This window comes from Mus musculus, chromosome 6 (genome assembly GCF_000001635.26).
Source record: "Mus musculus strain C57BL/6J chromosome 6, GRCm38.p6 C57BL/6J".
Lineage (NCBI taxonomy): Eukaryota > Metazoa > Chordata > Mammalia > Rodentia > Muridae > Mus > Mus musculus.
In genome coordinates this window covers 145,965,226-145,985,411 of record NC_000072.6, presented here as the reverse complement: position 1 = coordinate 145,985,411, position 20,186 = coordinate 145,965,226, and the positions used below count along the sequence as shown (strand labels likewise).

The following is a 20,186-nucleotide window of genomic DNA, read 5'->3' as shown; positions in this document are numbered from 1 at the left end:
GGAACCCCAAAGCCCTTGTGGACGAAATACCAGTGCTTCCTTATCTGTGAACTATTTCTCCCTGGCTGTGAAGCAGAGAGCTTGTTGTGTGTGCTACGGTACCTGCAAAGCCTTGAACAGACTTGACACACAGAGAAGACGCTGAATAAAACACTGATTGATGGTTTCATGAGTATAACCCTATTACTTGTGCAGGCCCCATTTCCTCCCCGATAAGGTTGGCTCTTAAGTGTACACCCCATAAAACCACTATTTAGGGAATGTTCTGAGTCACAAGATCATTTATACTGTTAACTTTTGAAGAAGAGGGCAGAGAAGAAGAGAGATACTCTAAGTAAAAACTGTCCCTGTCTGACAAAAGCACCCCCCCCCAGCTACTCACACCCTAGCTGCCAAAGGCCTGTTTATCATATGTGTCTGCTCTTCCAACTACCCTGAAGTCATTCTGAACAGCAACCAAGCCCCACACGCCTAAAACCCCACCTCTGACTGGAGGGGTCAGTGTGAGCAAAGGCCATGGGGACAGAAAGCTGCTTAGGGAAAGTGAGAACTAAAGAGATTCAGTCACGGTGCCACAGAAGAGGTCAGGCACAAGGTTGTAGGTTGTACCATCTGGGGAGCATTATTCTTCTTTGTTTTTTTTTTTAAATCAATGGAGTAATTCATTAAAAATAGATTGAGCAAACCTAATGAGCACCCATCCAAAGAACATAACACACCGCTCTCATCCCCAGCACTGTCCTGATAAGGCTTTGGCATCATAGCCTCTCTTCATTTTTTATGAAAGTCACAGTGAGGTGGGACCTACACCTACAAAATCAACAGCAGTACACTAAATCATTTAGAAAATGTAGAGACTCAAGTCATCCATACAGATTGACAGAAAGTTTTCTTTTTTCCTGGAAAAAAATGTATATCCCTGCAAATGAGTGTAATTTGTGTGTATATGGTGTATGTAAATACAGCCAGAGGCCAACCCCAGGTCCTGCCTTCTGTACCCCAACCTTAACCCTAGCCCTCGTGTGTTTGCCTTGTTTTGTTGCTGTTCCATTTAAAAACAAAAACAAAAACAAAACAAAACAAAAAACTGCAAGTTCTCACTATGTAGTCCTGGATAGCTTGATTAATTGATTAATTTAACATCCTGATCTTCGCTTCCCTTCCATTCTCCTACTTGTCCATATCCCCTCCCTTTCCTTTTAGAGAAGGGGAGGTCCCCTATGGATATAAACCAGCCTTGGAACATCAAGTTCCAGTAGGATTAAGTGTATCTTCTTCCATTGAGTCTAGAAAAGTCTAGACTTGTTAGAGTCTAGTTTCCCAGTTAACTAGTTAACTAGTTTCCCAGTTAGAGAAAGGGGATCCAAAGGCAGGAAGTCAGAGGCAGCCCTGTTCCTGCTGTTAGGGGTTCTACATGAAGACTAAGCTGTACCTCTGTTGCATAGGGCCAAATGGTTATAGCACAGAACTCTACCAGACTTTCAAAGGAGAACTAATACCAATACTCCTCAAACTAGTCCAGAAAACAGAAACAGAAGGAGCACTGCCAAACTCCTTCTGTGAGGCCACAGTTACCCTAATACCTAAACCACACAAAGACTCAACAAGGAAAGAAAATTTCAGACCAATCTCCCTTATGAACATTGATGCAAGAATACTCAATAAAATACTCGAAACCAAATCAAAGAACACATCAAAAATATCATCTACCATGATCAAATAGGGTTCATTCCAAGGATGCTGGGGTAGTTCAATGTATGAAAAATCCATCAACATAAGCCACCCTATAAACAAACTGAAAGAAAAAAATCACATGATTATCTCACTAAATGCTGAAAAGCCTTTAACAAAATCCAACACCACTTCATGTTAAAAGAGATTAGGGATACAAGTCACATACCTAAACACAATAAAGGCAATATGCAGCAAGCCAATAGCCAACATCAAATTAAATGGAGAGAAACTTGAAGCCATTTCAGTAAAAACAGGACCAAGACAAGGCTGTCCACTCTCTTTATATCTATTTTATGTAGACTTGAAGTTTTAGCTAGAGAAATCAGACAACTGAAGGAGATCAAGGTGATACAAATTTGAAAAGGAGAAGTCAAAATATCTTTATTTCCAGATGATATGACAGTATATATAAGTGACCCAAAATTTTCTACTGGAGAACTCCTACAGCTGATAAACATTTGCAGCAAAGTAGCTGGATACAAAATTAACTACAAACAAAACAAAAACAAAACCCCAAAAAACAAAACATCAGTAGCCCTCCTTTATATAGTCAATACACAGGCTGAGAAAGAAATTAGGGAGACCACACTCTTCATAATAGCAATAAATAATATAAAATATCTTGGTGTAACTCTTAGCAAGTGAAAGACTTGTATGACCAAGAACTTCAAGTCTTTGAAGAAAGAAATTGAAGAAGAAACCTGAAGATAGACATATGTTCTATGCTCTTGGATCAGTAGGATTAACATAGTAAAAATGGCTACATCTTACCAAAAAGCAGTCTATAGATTCAACGCAATTCCCATCAAAATTCCAACACAATTCTTTACAGACCTTGAAAGAACCACATTGTTTCTGAGACAAAAATCCCTCTGTAGGACCTGGAGCTGCTAATACTGAGCCATTTCTCCAGCTCCTGTGAACAGTTTAGAATCAGGAATGGATCTCATATTTGGCCAAGTACTTCTCCTTTATCTATTGAGATGATCTTATATTTGCTACCATATTATTCACATTCTTTAGCTATCTTTTTATTCTGCGGTATATCATGATTTGTCTTAGTATATACTTCATCTTACATATTGATAACTTGGGTTTGCCAGTGTTGTGGTAGTGATTACTAGACCTGTGTTCATGAAGATTATTAATCTGTAACTTCCTCTCCTGACGATGTTCGTATTCAGCTTTAATAGCAGGATAATGTTGACTTCGGAACTCCTTGAGCTGCTTTTAGTCATGGTGTTTATCACAACCACAGAAAGCTAACTAAGATAATGAATATGCCTTACAAGTTAATTAATTTCCTCAATCACTAAAAATTGCTTTTTATAATTTTTTTAAATAAAAAGTTAATCTCACTTATTTAAAGCTTTCTTCTTTTTTGGAGTAAGCACTTACAATCATGAATCTGCAGGCTGGAGTACAGCTTGTGCTCAGAGTGCTGGCTTCAAAGGTGTAAGGTCCCCAGGACTGGAAAACCATACCTGTAACAAAAGATAGACGTTTTCCTGTAAATAAGGATTCAAGTTTTCCTGTAAATATGGCTTGCCTCAGCCATTACAGATTGTTTTGCTGTATCCCAGTTTCCTTTTATTAATAACATTTTCTTGTTTTCTTTGTGATTTGCTGAGAGTATTTTTAATTTCACAATAAAGATACTGGTTTCTGTTTCTGGCTCTTATCTGACATTATTAGAGGGTGTCCTTAATCTTGGTCTTAATCCTCTAAGCCTACTGAGACTTATCAAGGGTCCTACCTATCATGGTCATCCTTGGGTGCCTGAAAAAAAAGTATGTTCTCCAGTAGTTGGAAGACTTCCTTCACACCAAGAGCAGGGAGTGAGGCAGCCTTAAGGTGCTCTCAAATTTCCCTGGTTTTGATGCTTTAGTCAACGGTTTCTGTCCATTATGAGGACGGTTCTTCCGTTGTAAAATTCCCTTCCCGTCCTGACCTATCTGTTTCACTAGCTTCTGGGCTCCTGTTATTAGGAATTCTTAGGATGATTACATCTTCCTGGTGTCCTGACAAGAAAGAATCATAATTTCCTGCTTTTAAGGTCATCTTTTGTCACCTTCCCAGCCACTCGCCCCCCCTCAAATCCCTCATAATTCGAATAAAGTTACTGATATCAATGGGGCTCAGGACACATCACATCAAAACATGAGCATGGGAGATCTGAATGTGCCCCTGCAAATACAGTGTAAAACCTTCCTCCCACTCCCTTCTTACGGAGCGTGTAAGAGTTCTAAGCTTTCTTTTGGACCTCCTTTAGATTTATTTATTCCTCTGGGTCTCTTCTGAGCTGACACGAAACACGCACGGTAGTCAGCTTCCTTTTGTGTTTCTCTTGTTGATCTGTCTTCTGTTATGAAGAGACATAGCATATTCATAGTGAGAGGAAAATGTTAGTTGATTGTGATGACTAATAAATAAAATGGAAACTCTTCTATGCATGTGTCAAGCCTTAGAAGGGCAGTGTAAACCTCGGAGGGGGCGACCTTAGAGAGCTCCTTGGCTCTTCTGGATGTGAGCACGCAGTTGGCTTTGAAAGCAATTCTAAAAGGAGAAATTTCTTGCATTAATTTTGTTTTTGTAAACATCATTATACTCCATAGGTGGCATAAAGGGTGTAAGGCAGGCAGGAAGGCAGGAGCAAGTCTCAGTTCTCCAATTCTAAGCCACAGGAGCAAGCAGTCACTGTTTCAGGAGTCCCTGCCTCCCATCCTTCTGCTAACCTAGGCCTAGTCTTGGAAGCTTCTAGCCTGTACAATCTTATCTAGGCCTAGGATGGTTTCAGCCTCTGAGACGTCCTGCTGAATAAGCTCACCCCTTTTAGCTCTTTCTGATCTCTGGCTGGCTGGTTTAACTCAGCTGCTCTGGCTCAAATTCCTCTCCAAGCTGACCAGTTCAGTCTGGCTTCCCTTCAGCCTCTGCATACTCTGCTGGGCCTCAAACTAACCTTGGCAATCTCTTCTAATTTTCTGGCTCCTTCTCATTCTGTGGTTTGTTCCATCTTTACCTATGTCTAGCTTGTTCTCTCTCTGCAACCTGTCTCTCTATAACGCCCCCTGTAAAACTACCCCCTGCCCTTTCTCTGCACTGCTCTCTCAAGTCGCCTCTCCTTTCTGTCTCTTCTCACGAGACTTGGGTGTACCCTATCTCTGACTCATTCTGTCAAATCTTTCTCTGTTTCATCACTTTTTCTGCCCCTCAGTTAGAAGTCACCTTCAACCATGGCTGCTTCTTTTTTCAAACTAATTTTTCTTTCATTCTCTGGGAGTGCAGGTGTGTGTTAAGGGTGTGTCTGTGTTACAGCTAGAGCAGTCATGTTGATGGATTAACATTCCTCTATAACTTCCTTCCTCTAAGATTTTTCTCTTAAAGGGAAACAGAATATCACACAAGGAAAGTGTTTCTAAGCATTTCATGGTCGACACCCCAGAGCACTCAGTTGCTTTGAGTCCTTTCAAAGAGTGGGTCTTCTAGGGTGTCACTGGTCTCTCAGAACAGAGAGACTGTGGTTAAATAAGCTAACAGAATGGGGTTCCTGTCTGGCCCTCTGAGGGAGTCCTGTGCCCTTAGCAAATATGGATAACCATGCCAGTGGTGATTCCAGGGTTTTGCTTCTTCAAGCCAAGCTGTGCCATCTCTTACCAGGTGTGTGTGTGTGTGTGTGTGTGTGTGTTTGTGTTGCATTCAGTGGGAAATCATGCCAGATTTTTTTTTCTATCATGACCCATGACATCATGTCTTAAAGGTCGGCTTTGAAAGGTCAATGTCAAGTATGACATGTGCAGTGCTGTTCCATTTTAAGCATTAGTTTTTATTAAAGGGATTCAAAGAAATGCTCACATGTTTCCCAATACAGCCTTTCCTTTCATACTTCTGAGAAAGTATCCATCTCTCTAAATGTCAATTTTGGAGCAATCATCATCGATAGAAAATGTTCCCAGGAGACTCAGGGATTAAAGGCCTCACCCCCTCTGAAACGCTCAGAGATAGACTTGGAGGAAGTGATTGGATCATGGGTGTTCTGACAATGTCAGAGGAATAACCTGTCACGGAGTCATGCCTTTGGTGACCTCATTGGGAAACAGTAGAAGCTACGAGGCTGGGCCTGGATGGAAGGAATGTGGCACTATGACATGTCTACAGTGTTATGTGTCTGGCCCCTGCCTCTCACCTCTCTGCCTCTCAGGCACCATGAGGTGAGCAGCCCACCTTACTGCATACTCTTTGCCATGATATTTTACCTCACTGCAGTCTAAAAGCAACCAAGAGAGAGGCTAGAGAGAGCAGTCAGTCATGAAGAACACAGGCTGTCCTCCAGAGGACCTGGGTGTGATTTCCCCCACGCCCACATGATGGCTCACAACCTCCTGTAAGCTCCGTTCCAGAGGCTCCAGTGCCGTCTTACTAAACCCATGAGCCACACAAGTAGGAGGTGCACAGACATACTTGCATGCAAAGCGCCCATATACGCAAAATAATCAAGTTCTATAGAAAAGAATAAGATAGCGGGCCATAGGCAGAAACCTCTGAAACCGTGAACTAAAATAAAGCTTTTCTCCATCAAGTTGCTTATAACATGTATTAAAAAAATCACAATGATACAAAGCTAACACAATAAATTATGAAAACACATTTTCCCAATCTGTACTAGTTATTTTTCTCAATGCTGTAACAAAACAGTTCAACAAAATCGACTTAAGTATAGAAGAGTTAATTTTGGATTGTGACTTAAGGGTGTATTGGGGTAGGAAAGAGTAGTGGTCGGAGCAGGAGGCACTAATCACGCTGTGCCGTAGTCACAAGAGAGGCGGGCACTGGGTCTTGTCTCCACTTTGTTTGGTCTGACACGCTCCCTTTTCAGGCTGGCTCTTCCCTCCCCACATAACTTTACAGATACACTGGTGTGCGCTCTCCCCCAGGCGTGTCTCCTGGGTGATTCTAAGATCCAACCAACTTGACAAAGAACCATCTCATAACCCAAACCAAGGATGTCTTCCGTGTGTGTGTGTGTGTGTGTGTGTGTGTGTGTGTGAAGAACCCATGTGTGTGCTAGTATGTAAGTACACATGTGTCTATTACATGTATTACACAGAGGAAATGAGCTCTGTGGCCCTCCACAGCTACTTGGAATGGGAAACGTATCCTGAGTGGTGCCCAAACCACTAACCACAGTGCACAGTCCCTTCGTGACCCCATCAGCACTGCCTATGCATTCCCCTCTGTAGTCTGTAGCATTCCCATCTGTAGCACTTGCCCCTCAGACACAATGCTCTGGTTCAGGAACCTCATCACCTTTCTATTATCTCACTTTCGGTGCATTTCCTATCACTTCTAGCTGGAGGGCTGTGGTTAGAATCCATCATTGGCCAGGACTCACAAGAGACCCGCCCCCTGCCGGTTTTCACTCACCTCTCACCTTTTCCCTAAGACACTATTCAGCACAAGCTTTGCAGTGAGCCACAGGACTAATGTGAGACTGTGGGCTAACTAACAGCTCCTCTGCTCCCCATTCCTTCCACCCACCTCAGTCTCCACTGGCCCAGCACAGCAAGGGTACATCGTTTTGATCAGCTCTTCCCACAACATGTACTTGGAATGGGAAATGCATGAATAATTGAACAGTCCAGGCACTACTGCTGATGTGTAATAGAAGAGTTTTTGGGCAGTGTGACTAAGCAGGCTATTACAGAGATACGGCACTCACTCCTACAGAGACGCTCTGTGAGGGACTACTTCAGTGAGTCATTCTGGGTAAAGGGTGAGGCAAGGCCAGAGATACAGTTGTGGGGACGGCTTCCCTAGCTCCATTTTTTTTTTCCTGCCTCAGAAGCAAAGAGCTGAAATAGAAACCTTTAGCTAGGCAGGAAAGGAGACAGGGAACAGCAGGAGCCGGGTCCCATCTCTGCCCCAGACTGAATTACTTCCATTATTGCTCAATTTGAGTTAGGGTAAAAGCAGTTAGATTGTATTCTTCAGTGCTTTTCTCGCTCGCCTTTCAATAGATATCTGAAGTCTAGAAATTGATATAATTTAAGTTAATGAAAGGAAATCTCAACAGCTGCATTGAATTTCATACTATCCTTTCCCTCTCCCTGGGTCCAGCCTCGCCCAGCCCCTGTGGCCTCCTGTCCTGTAGCCAAAGGCCCCAGTGTGGAGTGGTAGAGAGACTCTCAGGCCACAGTCAGCCTCCCAGCTGAGCCCACATGAGTCACTTGCTAAGATAAGCTGGAGCCAAGTATTTTTTTTTTAATTTATTTTTAAATTGAACAGGTGAAGAATGTTCCTTAGCTGTTCTGGAGGGACAGTGACAGCCAATGACAGCCAATGACAGCAATGATGGCCAATGACAGCAAATGACATCCAACACTGGCCAACAATGGTCAATGACAATCAATTTCTCATCTGCCTCCTGGCTCCAAAGCCTGCTGTTCTAGCTTTACATTGCTTATTTGGCTCCTCCCTGGAAATAGTGGGGAGTGGGGGGGAGATCTGATATTTTTTGGAAAGAGTTTGTACAATGAGCACAGCCCACCATTTTCCAGTCGATGTGTATGTTGGCTGTGCTGCCTTAGTGGTTGTAAAACAGAGAGACAATAAAATCAGAAGCAGGAGATGTTTTCTGCAGCGTGAACCTCGGGACTCCTGGATCAGTTTCTTTTCCTTCTTGCCATTAAATGGCCCTCAGAATGAATCCATGTCAGACTAGTTCACTGTCGTTGGAAATTTTATCTAGGTCCCCGTGGTGGTTGGAATTGGAAAGGACCCCGTAGACTGAAGACTGACACCATAGGAGGTGTGGCCTTATTGGAATAGGCGTGGCCTTACTGGAGGGAGTATATCACTAGGGGATGGGCTTTGGGGAAGCTCAATAATTCATCTCTTCCTGCTGCCTATGGATCAAGATATAGAGTTCTCAGCTCCTTCTCCAGCACCATGTCTGCCTGCAGCCACCATCCTTCCCACCATGACAATAATGGGCTAAGCCTCTGAAACTGTAAGCCATCCCCAATTAAATGTTTTTTTTTTTTTTTATAAGAGTGGCTGTGGTTATGGTGTCCTTTCATAATAGAAACCCTAACTAAGGTGATCTCTCTTCTACTTTTTAATTGTCTTAGGCTCCAAGTGATACCTCCTGAGTGATCAACACAAGGCAGAAGGATGGCTACAGCAGACATGTTTCCTGTTTCCCTACTTGACCTCTTCACACAGCTGAGAAAGGCTGGCTTGGGGACCCCTGAGCTCCTTGGAAATCCACAGTCATTGTCCCCTAGAGGACCTTTAACTTTGACAACCAGACAACCAGAGGCACAGTGAGGCACCTTTGCAGGAGGATCCAGTGCCTACTGGCAGCATGATCAAAGGCTAAAAGCCAACCCTCCTTCTGCAGATGGACAGGGAGGAGAATTGTCATCTCTGGTCACAGCTCTGCCCCTGTAAGAACAGCAGGACACACTGGCTTCAGAAGGTTCATGATAGCCAAAGCATAGATTTTCAAAGGCTGGAGTCATCCAGACATATTTCTGAGGCACAGTACTCTAATTCTGCTGTTTAACGAGGGGTATATTCATCTGAGTGCCGGTATATGCGGACATGTGTTTGCAGGTGCATATAGAAGCCAGAGGACAACTTCCAATGTTCCCCGGGCACTGCCTCCCTGGCTTCATGAGACAGAGTCTCTCTTACTAGTCTAAGCCTTGTTGGCTGGCTGGCAAATGAGTCCAAGGGTCTGCCTGTCTAAGTCCCCTCAGCCCTGGGATTCTAAGCACACGCCACCATGCCTCCTTGGTTTGTTTAAGCCATGGATCCCAGGGTATCAAACTCAGCTGCTTCTGCTTTCAAAGCCAGTACTTTAATTATAGAGTCATCTCGTCATCCCCTGAGATTGCTCCCTATATTAAGTGTAAGCAAGTCAGAGCTGTGTGCATCGCGTACAGGTAGAAGGAGAAAAAGGACTGTGGTGCCACATCCACAGAGAACTGCCTTATCTCTCTCGGCCCCCATCGTTCATCACAACGGAATCCTCTCTCCTTGCATCTCTGGACCAAATCTTCAGATTCAGATATGGGGTGGGAAACAAGACTGGTAAGGGAGTCATGATAATAAACGTAGTTTGCACTCTTAGGATGTTCCAGACGCTCTTCCCTGCGGGTGACAGACGGTAGCCCATGTAAGACCCCCAAGGCACTCACAAGGCACCTATACTCTTGTCACAACACCCTCCTTTGATGAGTGATGGGACTTAGGGTAGTTGAGGATTCTGTCCAACTGCAAATAGCTAGAAAATGGCAGCAAAGCCTACACAAGGGCTCAGCAAACGGACCAGGGAGACTTGTGTTTTCAGACACAGAATCATAGTGAAGCTTGCTGGGGGCGGGGTCAAGTGGTGGTGGTGGTGGTGGAGTCACGGGATGGTGGTGGAGCCATTGCAATGTGTCCATGCTGGGAACACATTCCTGCCTCTTAGAGATCCCCAGTAGTAGATGCTGCCATATCTCACCACCCTTTCCAACTTACACTCTAAAGCACTAGGGCTGGGACAAGATGGGGAACGTCTACTTAACTTTCTTTTATTTTAAAAGAAAAAGAAAACAAATGAGGGGAAATGTCCGAAGATTAATGACTAGTGTCCACATAGAAGAACCACCGAGACCTTGGAAGGCACATGGCTGACACCGTGTCCCGGGAACACAGACCAGGAACCCTGAGCTTTCTGAGAGTGACGGTGCCCGATTTCAGCTCCCAGACAAACAGGAAGACACTTTAAATTCCCAAGGATTTCAGCTCCCAGACAAACAGGAAGACACTTTAAATTCCCAAGGTAAAGTAAAATAAAGGAAAGGAAAATCATGGCAGATTTTAGCATAAGTCTACACTGGGTAAGCAGGGTAAGGTTGAAGCTGGATGACCCTGGGCAGACAATCTCCACTTTCTCCTGTTTGATCTCGTGTAAAATAAACGTGTCAGGGTAAGAGTCTTCTTGCTTTACAGCCTCGATATCAGATTGCGAAGTATCTTTCTCCCGTTAAGAAAAGTGGTATAGGAATTTGCTAAAGAGATTATAATAATATTTCCTTTTGGTTTTGTTTTGTGTTTTTCCCCTCAAATCAAATATATATATATATATATATATATATATATATATATAGAGAGAGAGAGAGAGAGAGAGAGAGAGAGAATATTAGTAGCAAGACCCAAACTTTAAAAAAAAAATCTCTTTTGTTTTATGTCCAGGTCCCAGCTATACCCCTCATATATAAATGGGGGTGTAAAAAAGAAAAACATTGTCTCTAAAATATATGTATTAAAATCCAGTAATTTCATTAGACCCTCAACAGAAACCCCTCTCACCAAGCAATTTGTGACCCCTCCAGGAAATCCTGAGTGCCCCGTGGAAGTATCACACTCGTTCCTTCGTGTGGCCTTCTGTTATGGTGTGACCATGAAGACCATCCACAGGCCTGTGGTCAAGCTTGATTGCCAGCTGATGGACTTGGGCATGTGATTGGGTCCTAGGATCTCTGACCCAATCAACGAGCTGAGGCCTTAACAGGTTCACAGTGTGATGTATGTAAGGGATTGGGGAGCAGGAGGCAGGGCCCCTTGGAGAAAGTGAGTCCGTGAACGGTGTGTTCTTGGGGACTAGATCCCACCCTGGCCTTTTCCACACCCTACTTCCTTGCTTCCTGCCACCTTATCCTGCAACCATGACAACCATGATGCTGAGCTTCAGCCCGGGACCAGAACTGACAGAGTTGGCTGTGGCATCCACCATCACTGAAATCAGAAATTAAAATAAACCTTCCTTCTTTGAAGATGTTGATGAGAGGCATGGGTGGCGTGCTGCAACATAAACAGGGGTAGGAGGAGGGAGGAGGGGAACCTGACAGACCCTTCCAAACTCTCTCAATCAGAAACTGCTGCTGTGTTCTGGGAGAAACAGGCATGAAATGCTTGTGTGCGGGTATCTAAGGGTTTTCGTGCCACAGACCCTCCATGGATCCTCCTCTATAGTCTGGTTTTGAAAGAAAAACAGAGGCAGAAAGCTCTCTTGGTGTGGGAGGGGCAGAGCTTTGGAGTGGTAATGGTGTGGTATGCCCTTTGACCTTTTGCTGTTTGCTCACGGTCAGGTCAGAGCCATGAGACTTCCCCTGAAAGCAATGGCTTCTTCCCTCCATTGCTATACAGTGATGTGTTAGTGTCTATTTTTAATTTACAAGCGTTCTGCAAGTCTACAGCGGATCTGTTTTAGCTCCTTGGAGTCTACAGGATGTAAATGCACAACCCTCCACATTTAGATTCTGACAGACAGGACTGGTATAGTTTGCCTCTTGCTACAAACCATAGTGCTCAGGGAAGGCAGTGTAGCTTTAAGCAATGCTTTAGAAAGGGTCTCTGGGACTCCAGGGCCGTCTTGACTGTCTAGATGGGAGACTGCAAAGCCCAGGAGTGATGGTTTGCCCAGAAAGGTCCTTAGTAGGGCTTTTACAAAGAGCTGCCCCACTATGGGGTCTGAGTTACCACTGCTGTACAAGGTCCTGGGACAGCAACAACAGTGAATAAGAAGAGGGCGACTGTGTATTAGTTCATTTCCTGTCGCTGTGACAGAACAACAGACAAGTGTGACTAAACACTGGAGAATGCGCGTTGACTCATGCTTCAGGTAGGGAGAGAGTCGACAGGGAGGGAAGGCAAGGTAACCAGAACATGAGACAGATGGTCACACTAACTCAGGAGTCGGGACTCAAGAGTGGGGCATGCTTATGAAGTCTCCCCATGACCCACTTCCTTCAGAGAGGCTGTACCTCCCACAGTTCCACAATCCACCCCCCCCCCAAAAAAAAAAACAGCATTACCAACTGAGACCAAGTGTTTCAACACCTGAGCCTATGGGCAACATTTCACATCCAAACCATAATACTCCCAGCTGGGTTTGAAGACAAAGGCCCATATAATCCATGCAAATGTTTCACAGATCTCCCAGGTCTCCAGAGCAGAGGCGGCAGGATGTCCTTCCATGCAGCTGTCCCTAGACTCCCTGAAAGGCCTTTGGAGTGCTTATCTAACAAACAGCCTCTGCACATTTGGTGCGGCATGGCTTCCCAAGGGCACTGAGCCTCGGGCCTTCCAGATGCCAGGGCTTGGAAGCATTGGTTCACTTTCTTCACTGATTAGAAAGCATGTCTGAGTTAGGAACACAAGACAAATCATCAGAATTCCACGCAGTGTTTTCAGGGAACAGAGAGAGGAGTTGCCTTGGTTATCCACGTCAGAAGACAGAAACTAGCTGTGGTGGTGAGTGTTACTATGGCCTTCAGGAGTTAACAGGGCTTCTCTGGCTTCCTGCTGTGTCTGTGATTTCAACATGTAGATGGTTACCACAGATCTCTTCACCACGCCATCATCACTGTATTGGCCAGGGAGCACTAAGGGAACAGACTAAGAACACACAATCACACCACACACACACACACACACACACACACACACACACACAAGATTTACAGTGGCTTCCATAACACGGCCCAGCTAATCCAACAATGGCTGTCTCTCACTGGAGAGCTAAGAGTCCTGTAGTTTCTTGGGCCATGAGGCTGGATACCTCAGTAGTTCTAGAATGGTCTAGAGGATTCCTAGAGAGCTGCTGGTCTTCAATCTATATTGGAACCCTTAAGAATTCTGCTCTAGGTTCTAGGGAAAGATAAATCAGTGGTTAAGATCACTGGCTGTTCTTCCAGAGGACCAGAGTTCAATTCCTAACACCCACATGGCAACTCACAACTATCTGTAGTTCTAGTTCCAACGGATCCAATGCCCTTACACAAACATATATATATGTTGTGTAGGCAAAAAGCCAAAGTGTATGAAATAGAAATAAATAAAAATTTAAAATGCCACTGTAACTTAAAAAAAAAAAGAACACAAGAAATAAAAAATAAAGAATTTGGCTCTAATTCGGGTGAAGGAATGCCTCAGCAACAGGGTAGATGAACTTGCCAATAAGGATGAGGGCCAGCAGGCAAAAAGCAGTTTCCTTCACTCATGTCCTTTTATCTGGACTTCCAGAGGAAGGCAAACACCCTTCCAGAGGAAGGGTGAGTCTTACCACCTCAGATAATCTAAGAAAATATCTCACGGGAGTGACCAGTGGCTTGTCAATATGCTTTAGTTGATTCCGGATCAAGTTGACAGATGGCTGTCACAGTCACCATCAACAGCAGCATCCCCATCACCGACTTCATCACCTTCATCAACATCCTTCACACAGTGCAGGCTGTGGCCATTACTCTAAGTCATCTTTATCACCCTTCAGGTGAGGCCCAAAAAAGTGGTACAAAGAAATTAGTTGGTCTGCCCAAGCTCACACAGGAATTCAGACTTAGACAGTTTCATTCCAGAATTATCACAGAACGACTGTCAAGGATGGCCACTTAAGCTCATATACATAGAAGGGAGCCTCCAGATACCATCTGCGGCTTTCCCAAGACTAGATAAGGAGACACATGCTTTTGCATATTATTCTTATGTGTTAAAACATGCAGGCTACATGAGTGTTGGTGGCACACTCCTTTAATCCCAGTACTCGAGAGGCAGACAGGCTGATCTCTGAGTTTGAGGCCAGCCTGGTCTACAGAGTGAGTTCCAGAACAGCCTGGGCTACACAGGGAAACCCTGTCTTGAGAAAAATAGTACATGTACATATGTATATGTGTGTGTGTGTGTGTGTGTATGTATATGTGTATATATGTGTGTGTATATGTTTATGTATAGATATACATATATGTATTTATGTATATAACATACATATGGATATATGCAGACTATTATTAGGCAACTACATACTTTATAAATATTACTATTTAATAGTTCTACTGAAATGATGCATGTTATTTCAAGTTTAGTCTTTTAATAAAGTCCCTTAAATCCATGATTTATTTATCTTATCTTTACTATTACCTAAGTCAAAGTGCTTTTGAGATAAGAAGAGAATGTGGAACAAAAAAAAGAAGGGATAGGGTCTGGGAAGTTGGTTCAGTAGCTAAAAGTGCTGGCTTCTGCTCAGTGGACTGGGTTCATTTCCCAGCATGCACATGGCAGCTCACAACCTTCTGTAACTTGTTAAAGGGGATGTGATATCCTTTTCTGCCCTCCTGACCCACTGCCTTTACATGGTGCACAGGCACACATGCAGGGGGAACACCCACACATATGCAATAGGAAACAGATTTAAAAAGAGAGACAGTGAGGGCATCCGACATCTCTGTTGGCTTGCTAATTCCCTTGATTTGGGACAGTAGGTGTTTTCATAGCTCTTGGGTGCTGTGTGAATGAAACAGCTACAGAAAGAGCTGCCATGCCATGGGAGGGGTGTTCCGAGGATGGTGCCTGTCCTCCAGACATAAACATTCCCCGAGCCCCCCACCCCACCCCACCCGTAAGGATCTCTTCTGTGTTACACCCATTCTGTCAGGAGCTTCCCACTCACGTCTGCTGACCCCTTCATAGCCGGACAGCAGGGAATCTCTAAGACACTTCCCCAAGCAGGGTACAGCTCTACTAAGTAGCCCATGCACATGGACGAATACCAGTTGTATTCAAATAAAACAAAAACAACCAAACTACCTCCTGCTAAGTGAACTTCAACTTGTCAGCAGGAAAGAAGGTATCAAAATCAGCAGACTCCCTCGTATAGTACAGGGTAGATGCTCCAAAATTTTACCCTGTAAAGTATGAGGTTAGCTCCTGCAAGAAGCTTCAACCTTCAACAACCCTTGAGAAAAATCTTTCTTTTAACATGCAAATGGGGAGATTCATTTAGCTCTCCATTTTTAAAAAAATGTACTTAAGAGTGTGTCTGTCTGTGCTGGTATATGCGTTTGGATGCCTGCAGAGGCCAGTAGAGGGCGCTGGATCCCCAGGAGCTATCAGATACGAATCTGGGAACCTAAGCCTGGACCTCTGAGAAAGCAGACAGCACCCTTAACTCCGAACCATGTCTCCAGCCCCCAAGATCTCTGTTTTGAAGCTCAGTAAATAAATATGACAAGCGGGAGCACATTTGTCCCCCAAATGCAGCCCACTCCACCAGCCCTGAAAGCCTTGCCTAGGATCCCTTGTCATTAACAGGAATGAGGCACACTTCTGCCTGAACCTGGTCACTCAGATAGCTGGTCCCAGAAGAGAAAGAAATAACGAAGGCCTGCAGTACCCTGGGAAGACCAAGGTCTGTAGGGGAAGAGAGAGCGGCCACCTATTCTCCCCGGCCCTCAGGAGCCCCTCTTCCTAGGGCTTAGGCAGCAGAAACTGATGGAAATGTCACCTGCGCATGTTTGATTCATGCAGGTCTCACCCCGCCTGTGCTGAGAAAGCTTCTTGGTAACCACACACAAAGGTCCCTTTAATTTTTAATTGAATCCTACGAGGTCTTGTTTTTTTTTTTTTTTTTTTCTGGAGGTGCCAGCTTACAGTAATTACTAGAATCCCCAACAGGGCCAATCAGAGATTTGCAGAAAATAAAAGTGGATGAAGAGCCCTTACCCAATTGGCTGCTGTCACTTCGCTCTCAAGGCTCGGAAGATTCAGGGCAGAGGTCACAGTTCTTGCCATCATGAGCTATTAATAGGAGTCGTGAAATCAACCCCTGCCTGGCAAGATAAGAGAGCCTGATTATATCGCCTGGGTATCTCTTCTCTGAGGGCCAAGACACCTCCCGTTTCATCAGCTGTTTATCAAAATCAGATTATAAAGGAATAATCAGATCAGAATTGTTTATGCCCGCCTCGGTCTTGAGTTACAAATGGCTTTCCTGTGCGGCCTGAACGAAGTGAACCACCGTGACCTATGGGTGAACCTGCCTTTGTAGTCCCTGCACCTTGTACTGAACCTGTAATTCCCCAAAGACCACAAGCATTAAGCCTGGCTGTTGATTGCTGTGAGACAGGTGAGGCCGGTTCCAAGGGCTGAGGAGATGCGGGCGAAAGATTCTATCTTAGTGATAAGTCATAAGTCAGTAAGAGGTTGTTCTGAGTGCTCCCAAGTAGAAGACAATGGAGCATTTAGTAGGTTCTGGAGTTACGTAAGATGGCGTTTTCCAAACAAAGAGGAGGCAGGACACTCAGCCAAAAGAACTGAGAGTACAGGAGGTGGTGTGGTCTGGTGGTTCTAGGGAGAGATGTGGGGGCCGAGGCTTCCTGGGTTCAGCTTCCAGCCGAGACTCTGACTCAGGGGGAAGCAGAGCCAAGTCTCTTGGCTTGAGGCAGAGGCTGTAAAGCCAGGGGAGACAAAAACCACAGGTCTGTGCTCATGGACTGGGGAAAACACATTTTGGGAATTAAAAAAAAAAGATCACTCTGTTAAGTTACAGTTTGGGAGTTTTTCCTGCTTATTGGCTGGCATCCCCCTCTGGGCTGGTATGGAGCCAGGCCAGCATCTGAGGGTGTTCTGTGTGAGATGAAGAGAAGCCCTGGGGTCTGAGAAAAGTCAGTCAACCTTGGTGTGCTTTCAGCAATGCTCCTGGAACCAGACAGGGGCCAGGAACTACTGCATGAATTCTCCCCTTCAGTTCACCCTCTCTTCACAGTAAAAGCCCTCTGCACCGGAGTGAGGAACAACCCCTTCCCCTTCATTTTCTGGTCGTCTCCTTTCAATAGGTCACTCTTATAATCAGCAGCCACTTTAGCTGCGGGCTGATAGCACAGTCGTGGCTGGTGGGAAACAGTCTCCACGTCCCACCATCTCTGAAGCTCTGTCAAAATTCTGGCCAGACAGAGTAGGCGGCTACCTACATGGTTGGGTTTAAAGCAGCTGGCCAGGTCTCCACTTTCTGGCATCCACGATTCATTTCTCTAGATCTGAAAAATTTGTTGGTCTTTAGGAAAAAAAAAATCCGTAGCTATTAATGTGTAGCTGGCATTCAGGGGAATCTCTATATTAGCCACTAATGCTTCACAATACCTTATCAGAGAAAGGAGAGGCAGGTTTTCCAGGGGGCGTGGGGGATTCATGTGTGTGTGTGTGTGTGTGTGTGTGTGTGCGTGTGTGTGTGTGCTCCTGTGTGTGATATGTACAAAATCACTAGAAGACTGCAGAAATCCCACGGAGAAGAGAGAATCAATCCTCAGGTAGAAATACCCACCTTAGTCATTTCCCCCAGTTATCTGGAGCAGCTTTTGACACTGTGTGGTGGGTGCAGGATTTGTTCCAGGGACTTCGCTTTTGCTCTAACTCAAACCAGGCCAGACAGAATCCAGGTTTCTCTGTGGTTCCCTCATCCAGCCCCCAAATATGCCTAAGATGTCACACCCCTACACACTTTTCCCCCTGGTCCAACTCAGTGTTTGAAATCTTAAGTTCCCTGTATTTAAGTGAAGGAAGCCCTCTCTCCCTGGAGAACTATTCACCCTCTTTTTGTCATTTTGTTGCCATCTAAACATCCCCAAAAGATGAAAGGCACACAGGAAGAGGCTGCCTGCGGAGACACAGCCCCTTTTGTAAGAGTATATGGATTCTACCCTGGCTGGAAGAACTTAAAATAACTTCAGTCACACACTTTCCCATCTGGCTTTTTTGAGTTTGACAGTTTGCCTGCCTGCTTCACCGACTTCAGGTCCTCTCTGGACACCAGGGGTCTAAGAGACTCACGTCTAGGAAGGTGGAGGAGACAACTGGTGGATTCACAAGAAAACAGTCACCTCTGGTCACAGCGCTTATTCCTTGAGTCAGTCTCTTGACAAGAACCACACCTGACCAGGCAGAGACAACACCATGACCATTTCCGGGGAGAAAGGTCAAGAAAGAAGTTCAACTGCAGATGGAGACACCTCACCTAGAGAGCAGTAGTCCCATGCTTTTAGGTCCAGAGTCTACAGAGCCTCTTGTTCTTCAGTTTCCTACTTCAGTGTTAAGTACCAGCCTGCATTGCCCAGATGAGACTCTAGGCCTGCTAACCCATCTGCAGCCACAGAGGATGGGTGGCCCCACCAAAGCTTGGGGTCCCTGGAATCTTGAAGTGACGATATAGCCTCTACTTTCCCCAACAGTCATGTGATTGTATGTCACAATCCTTTGGGTTAAGAATCCTTCTAATGAGCCGGGCGTGGTGGCGCACGCCTTTAATCCCAGCACTCAGGAGGCAGAGGCAGGTGGATTTCTGAGTTCGAGGCCAGCCTGGTCTACAAAGTGAGCTCCAGGACAGCCAGAGCTATAAAGAGAAACCCTGTCTCAAAAAACCAAAAGAAAAAGAAACAAAAACAAAAACAAAAAACCCAACAACAAAAAAAGAATCCTTCTAATGATCTTTCCCAACAAAAACTAGAACCCTTAAATTCCCAGAGTTTTAAAGGGATCACACTACCTACGTATACAGATCTGCTGGAAAGAAGACATAAGTGAGCTATTGTACCAGAACTGCCCTCTCCAGATGACAGTTCAACTTTTGCTTACACTTTGAATTTTTAAGACTACGTGGTACTACATGTCCTACTTCACAGTGACCAGCTTACATTGAAGTTACCCTGCAGCTAGATGTGAGGAACAGGAACCATGTCATTGACGAGGACCATAGGCTACATCAACACAGAAGGAAGGAAGTGTGGACTGAAGTTTCTTCAACGCTTCTGAGCTGGCGAGAGGAGGCCCTTGCATCCAGATCTGAGAAGGAGACCTCCATATGTGCACACAAGCATAAATGTGGAATATTTATGAACGTGTATCCCATTCTCAGGGCCAGTCGGCGTTATTTGACATTGATTGTTAGAAATTAGGAACTGGCATCCCAGGTGCCCCTCAAAGGTTCCCTCCAGCTAGTGTTCTACCTGGGGACCAATTACAACCTTGACCTCTACCCTAATGTCAAGTGTGAGATACAGACTCCCTGGACTAAATCAGTGTTACTGTGTGCTGCTTCTTGTCTATTCCCAGGCCAGGTTTTTTTGTTTTTTAGTTTTGACTTTTTTTTTTCATTTAATTTTTTTTCTAAATCATATTTTTTAAAGTTAGCAAAGAATATGTTTCATTATGATAATTTAAAAATACATATTTTGCTCTAATTCATGCTGATCTCACCTTTGCCTTTCTCCTGTCCTGGTCTTGCCTTCTTCTGGTCCTCTTGCCTTTTCCCATAAGCCTCTCTTCCCTGTCCAGTCATGCCCCGCCTTTCCCCTTCCCCTCTCACTCCTCATTAGGAGCTCTCCCTCCTCTTTGAAATTTAATAAGACACACACACTCGCGAACACACACACACACACTCAGACACACAAAGTTCTAGTCTCCATACACATGAGGAAACATACAAGACCGGTTTTGCTGAACTTGGCTTATTTCACTTAACATAATAGTCTGAGGTTTCTAAGCCGTGTCTCTGAAGCAAACACTAACCAGAGAGATTTTACATATACAAGTTCACATGCACCACCTGGTCGATTTAAAACATACTCAACACCATG

The 20,186-nt window shown here is 44.7% G+C and overlaps 2 long non-coding RNA genes across 4 annotated transcripts in view; one reads left to right on the top strand and one right to left on the bottom strand.

The window, feature by feature from the left end:
- Gm32838 overlaps positions 1-16,515 on the bottom strand; it is a 111,371-nt gene extending 94,856 nt beyond the window's left edge. For all 3 annotated transcript variants that reach the window (XR_001785420.1, XR_001785421.1, XR_378160.3), the window contains exons 1-2: positions 16,282-16,515; positions 3,133-3,218 (exon numbers count right to left, since the gene is read on the bottom strand). This is a non-coding gene — a long non-coding RNA (predicted gene, 32838). The remainder of the gene's footprint in view (positions 1-3,132; positions 3,219-16,281) is intronic.
- On the top strand, positions 7,924-11,481 carry Gm38928. Its single transcript, XR_869599.2, has 3 exons — positions 7,924-8,740; positions 8,862-10,564; positions 11,118-11,481. It is a non-coding gene; the product is annotated as a predicted gene, 38928 (long non-coding RNA).
- Positions 16,516-20,186: the final 3,671 nt, after the last annotated feature.